General features: G+C 35.5%; 1 long non-coding RNA gene across 1 annotated transcript in view; it reads right to left on the reverse strand.

Annotated features, from left to right (window-relative positions):
* Nucleotides 1–4,427: 4,427 nt before the first annotated feature.
* Nucleotides 4,428–14,364, reverse strand: part of LOC115217018 — a 19,811-nt gene continuing 9,874 nt past the window's right edge. Inside the window, exons 3-4 of the long non-coding RNA XR_003882150.2 lie at nt 8,714–8,776; nt 4,428–4,655 (exon numbers count right to left, since the gene is read on the reverse strand). This is a non-coding gene — a long non-coding RNA (uncharacterized LOC115217018). The remainder of the gene's footprint in view (nt 4,656–8,713; nt 8,777–14,364) is intronic.

Here is a 14,364-nt window from a genome sequence, read left to right on the forward strand (position 1 = left end):
TGTAGTCATTCCTCTCATCAACTGTAATATATATATACATACATGCACTTTAAAGGGCCCGCACACACAAACACTCACACGCAAATATATATATATATATATATATATATATATATATATATAGTGTTTGAAGTGGTATACAAATTTTGTATATTGAGAATAAGTAGGCAGCCAGAACTTTGGGATAATTCTTCTGTGAGAAGGTTTTATATGTGGACTATACCTGCAACCCATTTGATGGTCTACAATACAGTTTGCATCAACTTATAGTTACAATTTATGTGTCGACATACTCTAGAAAATTACATTTCTTCAAGATGCAACGAAATTTTAAAAAATCAAATCCATGCTCACATGATTCGTTTTCTGGCATCTGCCTTTCGTGTAAACAGACGTCTTTTACGACTGTTCCCATTCTGACAGGAACCCAGGATAAGCGACCCTCCACGGATATATATCGTCTTGCTGCACCGCTGAAATCTATAAGTTTTTTTTCATTTTCTCTCTGTTTATTTTCTTTCATTCTTTTCTGTTAAAGAGCGTAGGCTCGAAACGTAAAAATCATTTTCATTTTCCCGAGCGTCAAACTAATACACTTACTTGTTGTTCATACTCCTGTCTTCGCCTTTTGTTTTCCTATAAATTTCAACTATGTATGAGTGTGTGTGTGCGTGTGACAGTGTATGCGCGTTTGTGATTATATATATGTATATGCATTTTTCTTCTGATCTCTATATATATGTACGAGTGTGTTTGTGTGTCTGTGTGTGTGCCTCTGTCTGTCTGTCTGTGTCTGTGCCACTTTGCGTGTTTATGTGGTATGCGGTATAGATAATAAAATACGTTAAATCTAGTCTGTATAATCAGTTTTGTGCTGTTCAGTTCTTGCTCCAAAAACATTTGGGGAAAATACAAGTTTCATACTGGAATTATAAATTCATAACGCTTCTAGAGAATTCTTACAAACGTAGGTATATAGATAAATATATATTTCTCGATATGTTTTTACTTACAATTTCGTCTTTGATTTAGATTTTACATCGAAAGGGGATAATTTTTCTTGTTATGACAGTGTAAACAATCAATTAAGGAAGCAATATATAGCATACACTAAACCATACTCTGATACTGACTTTGGTTAGCAGCGAGTAGCTTTTATAAGTATGGTGAAACATATTTTTAAATTGAAATGGCTTATGTTTGAGTGTGTTTGGTGTTTAGTGTTTGGTTAATCCTATATAAAATGTCTCGAGAAATTGAAAGTCTGTAAATGAATTGGTTGTAAAACTGAATTAGTGTAAAAAAATTAAATAGTGAAAAAACAAAACAAAAGCGTAGCTTGTTAGTATGATTAAGTTCAGTTTTATCGCAGCATATTTCCAAATGATACTTAATGATAGTTATTTGACATTAAAGTCGCTAATTAGCTAATCGTGTACTCGTATGTGTTTTGATAATGAAACTTAGTCTTGCCAACATATATTTTACAGGCTTTGCCATGAACTGCCTCAAGTTTTTCTTTAAACATGTTTGATCGGTAATCAAATAATTTGATTTATCACTTTGCCTTCTAACAGGCAAGCTTGATTTGACAACGTTAAACATTTTCTGATCACATGGATTAGACCCCCACAACACAACAAAATGACTTGTGTTCTTATTTTAGAGGGCGCTCCAAGTTGTTATTTGGGTATTTGTTTCACACACTCAATAAAATTTTGTACAAGTTACGTCGGATTGTTTTGTTTAAACAAAAATTTATTTGCTCTGTGAGTCGTTCTTTTCTGGTACTAATAGCGATGACATAAATTTTTCTGGCTACACACTGTGGAATATTACGATCTTTATGTACTAAACTGAATGATTTAAATTCCTTGCACCTATCTGTGTCTGACTTTATAATATATATATATATGATGTTGGTATTTTTTAGAATTGCAGTTATTTCGGGAAACCGCAATTTGTTATGTTCGTCTCCTATGCAAACTTCAGAGTTTGGTGAAAATTGTTCAGAAGAATACTCAAGTCTACTAAAATGTTTCTAAATTTTATTTAATAAGGAAACAGTCATCAAACAAGCATTTGCGTGCCTCTTGCATATTTTCAAACTTCAGTACAACTGCTTTCTTGTAGTTCTTTGTGTAGTATTTATTCCAAGTGTTCATTGGTGGCTTTGCATGCATTGCAGCAAATTTGATTGGCATGTCTGCATCTCACATTTGAAGATAGTTTTTCGCATCAGTTTCAAAATAATGCTAAGAGCATCTGATATTACAATCCATTGTAAATCTTCTGGGAATTACCAAATAAATAAGTGTGAAAGATTGAAGAGCTGATTTTTTAAACACAGATGTAGTTCAAGGTGACGAAAAGCAGGCGTGGGCTCCGCAGAATATATAAGGTGGATGGAAAATGGTTTCAGGCAAATGGCGAGAACATTGCTTGGGTTTCGAAATAGGGAATAATAGATCCAGGATAGTAATACGAGGGTAACGTGACTGATAGTCTTTGTAGTGTGTAAGAATTATATGTGAAAGACGAGACATTGAGATCTGGAAATGTAAGGCTCTTGTGTTGTCAATATAGTTTACAAACGTATTGTGCAGCCGCTAGTCGTATGAGATGTAGCAGTTATAATGAATGAACAAATGCAATAAATGAAGAATAATAACTATAGGAAAAGGATGGGCATGAAAAGAATATCATTTTATATTGCACTATTTGGTCATTCAGGGTAACTACCACTGTCATTGACATCGGTGGGCGAAGAATTCAATGCAAACACGTTACATGTCGTTTTAAGAATAAGGGAGTTTAGAGATCCAGCTATCGCCAAAGTGGGGACTCCTATTCGTATCGGGTGCAAAAGAAAGGCGGAAGAGACCCCGGACGAAGTTAGTGCACAGGCAGAGTAAAACTTTTGGGTTCGGAGCAGAATGTCAGAAGAAATGTGGATTTTCTACTTACAAATAATTCAGTAGGTAGAATCGGAGTGAAAGGGAAAGGAGCAACTATAAAGGTAGGAGAACATAAAGTTCAGTGTGTCTGTGTACAGTGGGATTCAGTGGATCTGGAACGCAATTTGTAGAACAAAGTATTTTCGAGATATGAAATATCGATCCGATTTGTAACTGAATTCTCATCTGTAGAGGACAGAATCTTTGCTCGAGTTGTTTTCAACAGAATAATAACTCACTTGGGAAACCATGTTTACCCTGAATCTTTAGAGCTGGGAGAGAAACTATTGACATGATATATATATATATATATATATATATGTTACTTGCCGCAAGTTACAGAGGAAGTACGGGAGAAGAGTGAAATATTTATGGTCTTTGATGACTTATCAAAGGGTTTTGTTTTTGTCTGTTGATTCTTTGTGGTCAAGAGATTGGGATTCTTAACAAAATGCCCAGTGTTATAACTGGGCAATTTGTTCCATGCAACACATACAAGCTTCTGTTAAGTCAGGTAGCACTTCGTCAGATCCTCTACTGCAAAAGGTTTGACAAAGAATTGGTGCATAATGGCTCTTGTTTAGTCTTCTGTTTATTTTTCTATGATGCTAGAGTATGCATTCAAGGACAATAATATTGGTGTTTTATTTGAATTTAGAACATCAGATGGGTGGGCTCTTCAGTCACCGAAGATTTGAGGTAGATACCTTTACTAGGACGAAAATGCATTTAGGCTTCTTGTTTGCTAATAGTAGCTGCTTTTTTCCTGGGAGCTCAAGAAATCGTAAGCTAGTTTTTCCTCTGCGGCAAAAGCGTTTGGCCTAACAATAAGTGTGTAAAACATAGAACCCATATACCAACCAAGACCAATATTTATCCAAAGAAGAGACATAACACTACCAGTCTTCAATACAGTTCACCAGCACGTAATGGTCTTGCAGACAAGCCTGTAAAATATGTGAAATATTTCCCATACTTAGGAAGTAAAATCAGTTCTTCTTTAGATGGTGAACACAGATTGAGCACTTTGGTGAAAGGCCCGATCAAAAGAATGCAGTTTCTTTTCAACGTTTCGTGTTTGAAGGATGCGATCTGGGTTGCAAAAGCAAAACTACTCTCCGTCTTAAAGAAGACACAAACCGTGAAATATAGAGTAAGACAGAATGCAAAATTCTTACGAGAGTCCATCATATAATGCATATATATATATATATATATATATGTGTGTGTGTGTGTGTGTGTGTTTGTGTGTGTGTGTGTACACCGATATATATGTATGTAGTTATGTAATGTATATGCAGAACATTTGGAATATTGTACACCACTGACAAACATATTTTGTATACGTGTATCGTACTATAATTCGGGTACATGTGCTTAAAATATCAAATATTAAAACAAACGAGATCACGTTTCAAATAAGTACTCAATGCATCATATGATGCAGAGTAACAAATTTATTCAGAGGCTTCAGTATCTCTACTTTTAGGGAATCATTTCTATTCTATGAAACGTGTGTTCCAAAATACATATTAGTTATTTTTCCTGACCTTGTTGGATGACGAGCAGTTTTGAACAAAAAAAACATTACTTGATATAAAACGAAAAAAGTATCAACATCTTTCACCATCTCCAGTTTTTCCGCTTTAATATGTATTCACTTTTGAAGTCGTGGTAATGATGCCCATAAGGTTAAACCTAGATTGTACAAGAAAAGCTACAATAAATCCCTCCGGATCACAAATTTAATCAATAAAATAAAACGGCATCGAAAAAATTGAAACATATTACTTTTTAATGTAAGAAAAATTATGAAATAATTTATCTAAGATCCATAGCAGATGAGAACTGCCATACCGGGAAGGTTGAGCAAAGCGATGTAGAAGAAGCTGAAAAATAAAATCTAGTCTTCAGTTGGACATATTTGATACCATTCTTCAACGATTCATGTAAAAACAAAAATTCGAAATATTTTGTAATTATTTACATTTCTGTTATTTTACAGATCTAGGCAACATTGATCGTTAAGTCTGATCAATCAATAAAAGTAATGATCAAGGTGCTGCATTGGATGCTGTCACTCACAGAATGGCAATCCTTTATATTCTTTATATGTTCCCATTCCTTAAAGAACTTCACATTTCAAAGAGATCTACCTAAGGTAAACTCAAATGGATCCTACTCTTGAACATAAAATACAATCTTTATTGTCTACTGATTTTGATCAGGATCTATGATGAACTACACTTGCAAATAATCGAAACTCAAATGTAATTCAACGGTCTGGATGCAAGCATAGATGCATGTTTATGAAGTTGTTTCCCCCATCGCAGCTTCTGCCGCTCGTTTACACTGACTGCTTACATCGATAGATGCCTTCAGCCTTAGCCCTCACACTGAAAACTGTCTTGTAAGTAATATATCTATCTATCTTCCCCTCCAACACTACTATCCTCACTGGCACCGACCATCGGACATCAGACTTGGGAATGACACCACGGTCACACGTCATATCCATTCAACCACTCATTCCCTACATCTTTCTGTGTTTAGATTGGCTTTGCACAGAGGTCACTTGAACTTTCGCCTCCATCGTGAGCGAGAATTTATTTTCTTTCTCCGTTCTTCAGCTCGTCATGGTCTCAATTGTTCTCCCTTCATTTTAACCCACATCCACGCGAATTTACTCACGCATCATACACATCCCACCAACCACGGCCCCTCCTCGTCTACCCCATACACGCCTTCGCTACAGTTTTTCACTCATTACCACACCATAAACATAATTATGCCTATACAGCATATACATGCGCTTGCAAACATGCACACAAACACACACACACACAATACTCTTTCCCACTCCCCAGACACTAGCACTCACACTTGCATGCACAAACTTGCATTCAACACAAATCACCACTTACACTTCCCTTCCTTCTCCATAGGGACAGTAGCAAGGTCGACCTACCTACATCCTACTACAACAAACACATACGTCAGATAGTCTCACACACACGTACCAGCACTCTTACACACATATACATACGCACAAACACAGAATATGCACATTATCTTCATATACATACACTTTATCCAGCAGTCCCAAACACACACATACTTCACTCTCTCATATGCACACACACGCACATAAGAACATACAATATTCAAATGCATATTCAGTGTATTCCTTTCTTTAAAGTCATCAGTCAATCTTGCCTGTGTAGTGTCTTGTGATGTCGTTGGATAATGTGAGGATGGTTGTGTAGACAACAGCTCTTATCAGGCAGATCCTCTCTTTCTCTCCCTAGCACTACCAAATCTCCATCAAATGGCAAATCTACTTAGCTTCCACCAATATCACAGCTGACATACATAACAATGTATAGATGCACACAAGAACACAAACACATAGCTGATACGCACCGCACCCACAAGCGCACACCCCCTCGCAAAAGCATACATACACACGATCGATATGATGCCATCAGCCCTCACCCACATGCTAAAGCTTATATGTACACATACTCAAACAAATACATACACACACATCTTCATCGGCCATCAATGTTGCTTAAGTTCTCCCGAATACTATTCAAACAGCAAGGTGACGCCCGTTTTCTTGTCCCACCACGTGTTCAAAAAATTCTAGATTCGGATCTCTATTCTGATGGATTTGATGTTGCTGAAATTACAATGCTATTTCCAACACCATGTGACCTCCATTGAGCAATAGCAGCCTAGATTTCAGTAGCTATCTTGGACTTTCTAACATCTCTCTATTCGACCGCCTGAGTACAAGGAGCTAGGTTCTTGTTAGGAGCCCACAAAACTAATTTGCATGGTGCCAAACCAAACTATCTTAAGTAATAATCCTTTCTACATTAGGCACAAGGCCTTAAATTTGGGGGAGGGGGATTGTCAATTACATCGATCCCAGTACTCAACTGGTACTTATTTAATCAACCCCGAAAGGATGAATGGCAAAGTCGACCACGGCGGAATTTGAGCCCAGAACGTTAAGAAATAGCGCTAAACATTTCGCTCGGTGTGCTAACAATTCTGCCAGCTCGCCACCTTCATTGTTTTAAGAAATAATTAATTCCAATTTTTTCTAAAAGGGCAGCTTGGGGAAGGAAGGGATGAGTCGATTACATCGACCCTAGTGTTCGAATGGTACTAATTTTATCGAAATTTGAACTCAAAACGTAGCGTCGGAAGAAATACTGCTAAGCGTTTCGTCCAGTGCGCTAACGATTCTGCCAGCTCACCGCCATCGCATTTTTAAGTAATAGTACTCATAGATGTAATTCCCCTTGAATGTGTTGAGTATTTAGGTCCTCGAAACAAAAATTTGATTAAGAAGTTTTTAAAGGTCAGACGAATTTAAAGCTTGAATAAGGTATGACCTCGTAATAACACGAAAAATGTAGATAAATAATTTTTCTTATTTAAATAAAGCGCCAGTGGTTTTGTGGGAAAGAGGTTAATCGGCACCATTGCTCCCTAACCCTAACCCTAATGCTCCAATGCTCAATTGATAGGGGAATTTTTTGGACTCTGAAGAAATAAAAGGGAAAGTTCACATCGGCTTGATTTGAACACAGAATGTAAAATTTCCGGATTCTGCAAGTCGCGTTTTCCAGTGCAGTTATGAGATTTTCTGATTCGCCACCCATAACGTAAAATTACAATGGTTTCTGATTTATTAGCACGACCAGCAAATTTGAGGGGAGGTAGATCCGATACATCGACCCCATGCAAATTGTTACCTTTACGTGTACAAAAAGAATTATGGGCCTGGTCCAGTATAATCGTAATAACTTCAAAAAAGTGAGCTAGCAATAAAATAGAATTTCACTGGGTCAGTTGTCGTTCTTCTACTCGAGGAGTTTACGCACAACATAAACAAAACAACTACCGCTATACACTTCTAACTATATTTTGGCAAAAAAATATCGAGAACTTCGCGAAAGACATTTTAAACAGCCTAATGAGGACAAGATTTGATTCTAGAATTCATCATTTTTAAGCAATACGATGTTTAGTGACATATAAAATTTTGTTAAAAATTAACTAGTGATGTGTTGAGAAGGATTTCCTAAGTAAATCACAAGTTTTCAGATATTCTAGTGAAGCATAACAAGAGATATTATAATCATGGATAAAATACACTGTCAATTTAATGTCATCATACAACATGGAATGACAAAACTCTAATTAATTAATAATAATTATAAAATATTGATACGTAATTTTGTTCAGTTATTTAAACTCAGTATTTCACGATATCTGTAAATACAGTTAAAATGTATAATGTAAATATCTGCAGTAATTATATATTTATATAGCAACATTTCGTAGGCAATAATTTTGATGAAGATATGATTATAAAAATGAGAGAACATGTAATTTACCGAAAAATTTAATTATTGCAGCAATTAATGGCAAAAGAGAAAAACTGAAATAAACAGGCACTTGTAATTCTTGCTAAAGCACTAATACCACACACATTTGGGAAAAGAAACCAGTTAGTGGAAAAGATCATAAGTTTTCTTAGCTTTTATGCACTATATTTGTTTCACCATAATTATCACACGAAATGTTTAGTAATAGCATCTTTATGAGAGTAAGAGTACCAATGAAATATCGCAAGATATGAAGTTTATGTGTATATAATTTATAACAACTCAAAATTGTGATTAATCTTTTAAAAATGATATTGAAAATATATTGGCAAACATTCAAAAGGGACTTACCTCCCTAGCGTCAAGCTAGGATTATTTTTTTGACTTATCAGTCTCCAATAATTTCTTAATGTTCTGTTGGGAAAAAAATAGGCTTTTGTTTTCAGTTGTACCATAGCTATGTCTGTATACAAGTGAAATAATGCGTAAAAATGCAAAAGATTGTGAATTATATTATATAGTTACTCTCTCATAAACAGTTGATTAATACTGGTAACACGCTGCTACTGATGTAGAATTGGTTAAAAGTGGATAATATTCTCTAAGCATTACATTCGGGTTCGTTCACTATAAGGGAAAATAATAATTCAAACCGACAAATACCGATATTTATATAATGAAGGCATGCGCTTGAATTTCTAGAAATGTACTGCTACGGATACATATACATGCACATACACACATACACACAACTATATACTCATGAATACATACATGCATACACATAAAATATGTCCATCATTCAACCATTACTGTGGTTGAATAATATTCTTAAGGTCGACATTTACTCAGTCGCAGCCTTTTCAAAGCTTTGTCACTAACACATTTCTCAAACGAATTTAAGACTGTTAACATTTGGGCATAAAAAAATTGAAATTTGGTTTAGTGGAAAGAAGGTTACGCTAAGATATGTGAGGTTCAAATGAGGAGAGTAAGACTAAAATTCGATTTTTGAATCAAAGTAACTATCTTATTTTAAGAGCAAACTATATTTTATTTAAGCTTAAATGATAGAACGAAACGAGTGGAATCTAAAAATGTCAATTTTATCAAAAGAACCGTTAATATAAAGAGGTTGTGAAGCGAAAAGTGCCGAAAAAAATCTAAGTAACGCCTTCAATCGACTTTCTTAATTTAAAAGCAATCTATATTTTATTTAAGCTCGAATGATAAATCGAAACAAGAGAAATATAGAAATATTAAATTTATAAAATAAAATTTTGCAGAAAAAAGGTATGAGATAAAAAGTGACAAAATAAAGTAAGTGGCGCTAGGTCTTGCGCCTATATAGAAGAAAGTATTATATAGGCGCAGGAGTGGCTGTGTGGTAAGTAGCTTGCTAACCAACCACATGGTTCCAGGTTCAGTCCCACTGCGTGGCATCTTGAGTAAGTATCTTCTGCTGTAGCCCCGGGCCGACCAATGCCTTGTGAGTGAATTTGGTAGACGGAAACTGAAAGAAGCCTGTCGTATATATGTATATATATATATATATGTGTGTGTGTGTGTGTGCGTCTGTGTTTGTCGCCCTAGCATTGCTTGACAACCGATGCTGGTGTGTTTACGTCCCCCTCACTTAGCGGTTCGGCAAAAGAGACCGATAGAATAAGTACTGGGCTTACACAGAATAAGTCCTGGGGTCGATTTGCTCGACTAAAGGCGGTGCTCCAGCATGGCCGCAGTCAAATGACTGAAACAAGTAAAAGAGTAAAAGAGTAAGAGTATATAAACTATATACATGGTCTGATCAATAAGTATCCGGACTGTTTCCATAGTAATGAAGCTAAAGTAGGCAGAATGAAGCCGCTTGGCACAGATTGAGCATGATTTCTGATGTGCATGCGCACTAAGTTTTAACGTTGCGTACGGGGGTCGATCTTATCGACTGGCCCCTACCCAAAAATTTTGGGCCTTGTGCCTAGAGTAGAAAAGAATATGTTGGCAATCTAGTACTGCTTGAAGTGCAACATCAAGTTGTAAATACGCACCATCTTACTAGCATACATATATTTTTATTAATTTATTCTAATAATTTTTCTCTACATTCGCACATTTTCTAATCTTAGTTACAATTTTTAATTTTATCATGAGCCAGTGTAACTAACGTGCGCTTATAATTCATTTTTTAAATTTAAATTAATGCTTATTCTTATTTTAATTCAATCACTAAACATGAAAAGTAATTGAAAATTATTTAACAACAGTATTAAACAAAATAAAAAAAATTATCAGGTAAAATTATAAATTATTAATTGTTATTAATTATTTGTTTAATTGCATTGCCTGGGAAAAAGTGGATTACAATGAAAAATGTGGACGTATGGAGGTTATTGAACCCGGAAAAGTACAGGACAAGTTATTACATCTGGAAAAGCACAGGACAAACATATTTATGCTTAAAATATTACAGCTATAGATAAAATTCAAAGATATATCTAGATTTAAAAACTAAAATAGTAGCTTTTATTAGCTACTCTATAATTAAGAAATTAACTCAAAATATAAATTTAAGGCTAATTGTTAGCAAAAGTAAAAAATATTTCAATAGCCCTATTAAAAATGTTTTTTCAATTACAAGTTTTTGAATACTCCCATATCTGTATGGAGTGCATATATTGAGGGATTTATCTCGCTTGACATTTATATATCGTACGGGCTATGTAGCCCCTCGTCAAGAAGAATTTTTTTATATGGTATACTACCCTACCAAGCAAAAAATTTAATCAAAAAGAAAACCCCACCTTTCCGGAAAATATCACTGTACCGTCCCCTGAGCCTCAACCCTACCATAAACGTATCATTTGAACTTTACTTTTTGAAATTTCCAGAAGACCAGCCTTGTGGTGTCTTTATCAATGAATTATAGTGTGCCAACTTTTATCAAAAAGATGAGGAAAAAAGAAATATCAATTGAATACTAAAGAACTTTTAGTAGTTCTTAAAAACTTGTAATTAAAAAAAACATTTTTCATGGGGCTATTGAAATTTGTTTATGTTTTGCTAACAGTTATCCTTAAATTTATTATTTGAGCTAAAATTTTTAATTAGCAGCTAATGAGTTATTATTGTTAGTTTTTAAATCTAAATATATTTTTTTAATTTCAACTATAGCTGCAATATTTTAAATATAAATATGCTTGTCATGTACTTTTCCAGGTGTAATAACTTGTCCTGTATTTTTCCAGGTTTAATAACTTAAGAATATCAACCTCCATGCGTTCGCATTTTTTATTGTAATACATATATTATAGAATGAAATCCGTCAAAAGAATTTTGACTGACAAATAAAAGAATCTACAGCCATGTGAATGTCATAACCACATAATATTCTCAAGAAAACTGGCGGATTATCACTGCCAAGATTTCCATAATATCAAACAGAGCAGAGATGATCTAAGTGTGTGTGTGTGTGTGTGAGAGAGAGAGAGAGAGAGAGAGAGAGAGCCAGACAGACAGACAGACACACACATACACACAGAAGGAGAGAGAGTGTGAAAAGAGAGTGAAAGAGAAAGAGAGAGAAATGTGGTATGACCTTTGTCTGAGCATAAAATTGAGTATTATGACTCAACATATGTATAGTTTGAACAAAGGAACTGACTGTTAAGGCTCTGTGTGCCCGCGGCTAAGTATCTTTTATATAATTACAAGTCACTTTCAATTTCGTCTTGGTCCACAAAAGGCGCTGATTTCGAAATGGTTATTGAACAGGTTTTATTGATATATGTTCTAATATATGTATGGGTACGTGTCTCTGGGAGAGCTACATGGGTAGGTTTGAGGTCATTATAACCACAGGGCGGCTGGTGAGGCTGACGAGTGCGATGCACAGGGTTTTCTTTTTCTCTTTAGAAGATTGAGAGAGCGTGTATGAGTTGAAGTAGGACTGGCAGGTTCAGAATCAGTACTAAGAAAGAGAAGTGCAAGGGAAGCAGAAGTGTTTTCTTAGCAGCCACGATGTCATATGTCGATGACATATGTCAGTAAGTTTAAGCTTCCATTTTGGAGTTGTACTGGTGACGTCATCACTTAGTGTCACTCTCTACCCGATAAATCACGCACCTTTTTCCATCAGTTTGACATTTCTAATTACTACGCTTCCATATCACCTACCCTGTTAAATAAAGTTTATATATATATGTATGTATGTATGTATATATGTATGTATGTATGTATGTATGTATGTTGTATGTATGTATGTATATGTATATATATATATATATAATTTTAATTATACGTTTATATATATCTTATTTTATTTATATTTTTAAAATTTCATATTTTATATTTTTTATGCGTGTGTGTGAGTTGCTACGTGTCGGACGCGGGAATGATATTTAATCACTCCGTTGAGCGTTTGAGTGTCGGTTTGGTGTCTAGCATGCTGTAGCCTACCTTATGGGCCAGTACAAGCTCTTTAGCCTTGGTTCGTAATCTGCCTAGAAGGAAATCTCCAAAATAAAACCTGAGGCTGTGGAAGTTCCCAGTTTTATCAATTCTCATGTCACACCAGTGAAAGTCTTCTTGAGTTAGTAGATGGCGGGGTAGTGCAGTTCAAGCTACACCCACTGAAAAATTATTCTGCTGCATAGGTATTTCTTGTACACCAAATCTTAGTAAAATCATTGAATTGATTGGCAGAAACAAAACAATGCACTTGCAACTTACTCTGAAACGTCTCAAACAGATTCAGTAAATGGCAAAAGAAAAGTCTTGGGAATGGCAGGGGAATAGGTCTGGCTCGGCAAGTGTCGCAGTGTGTCACAGGCTGGGCTCGGTCATCATCCTACGACTGTGGCTAAACAATCTTCAAGAAGACGAGGAAAAAATAAACATCCTCTGAATTTTGGGCATGTGCGCACACTTCTAGACGATAAGTTCAACAAGAAACTCGTCTATCCGGTGAAGGTCAAATAAATGAACCTACTTATGGATATAATATCTTCTCAAGAGGCCTATATGAGGCTCAGTACAGAGAATCTGCTACTGAGTTTGCTCTCAAAAATTCGTTGGTTACTTCCATTGCAGAATTTCCTAAATACAATGATTCCACGATGCTATAGAAAGTATCACTCTTGATCCAAACATTCTATGGGAATATTTCAAAACAAAAGAATTTCAGGCTGCAAGTTCTTCGTGGAGGTTTAAATCGTATAAGTCCAGCAATTGGCTTTCAGACTAATCACCAGAATTCCATGGTCTGCTTTTAGGAAAACAAAATTTAAGCAATTTATGGGATTTCGTTTTTGCCTGTAGTTGGAATGGTACTTACCCGTATTCTGTTAGAACGTGTAAATTCCTTCATAGCTCAAGATATAGTGTCTGAGTTTCAGTGTGGTTTTCGATCCTCCAGGGGCACGGTTCATTGTATCTTTACTATCAGAAAATTTCAGGAGAAGTGCATTGAACAGAATCTTGCGCAATACAACTGCCTTATTGATTTAAGCAAGGCATTCGATACTGTTAATCGAAATACTCAATGGCTAATACTAAGGAAAATAGGATGCCCAGAAAAATGTGTAAACATGATCAAGGATTTGCATGAAGATATGAAGTCTAGAGTTAATTTTGGTGGTAGGCTTTCTGAATCCTTTGCTGTAGAAAATGGAATAAATCAAGTAAACCTTAATGCCCCCATTCTCTTGCAACATACTTTGCTGTTGTGCTATCACACGCTTTTCAAAAACTCCAAGAAGAGTATTTGCATAAAATATCGAACAACGGGGAATGTTTTAATCTGACCGGACCGAAATTCAAAACATTCATTAGGGAACTCCTAAACGCAGACGATTGCGATCTAGACAGCCACTGACAGGCCTGCAAGCTCTTGTATCTGCATTTAACTCAGCCTGCACGTGGTGCTGTTTGCAACTCCCCTAAAATCTTTATTAGGGGTGAGTTACTGGAGATTGTTGATTTTTTCATCTACCTCAGAAGGTCTA

This window comes from Octopus sinensis, linkage group LG11, assembly GCF_006345805.1.
Source record: "Octopus sinensis linkage group LG11, ASM634580v1, whole genome shotgun sequence".
NCBI classification, from domain to species: Eukaryota; Metazoa; Mollusca; class Cephalopoda; order Octopoda; family Octopodidae; genus Octopus; species Octopus sinensis.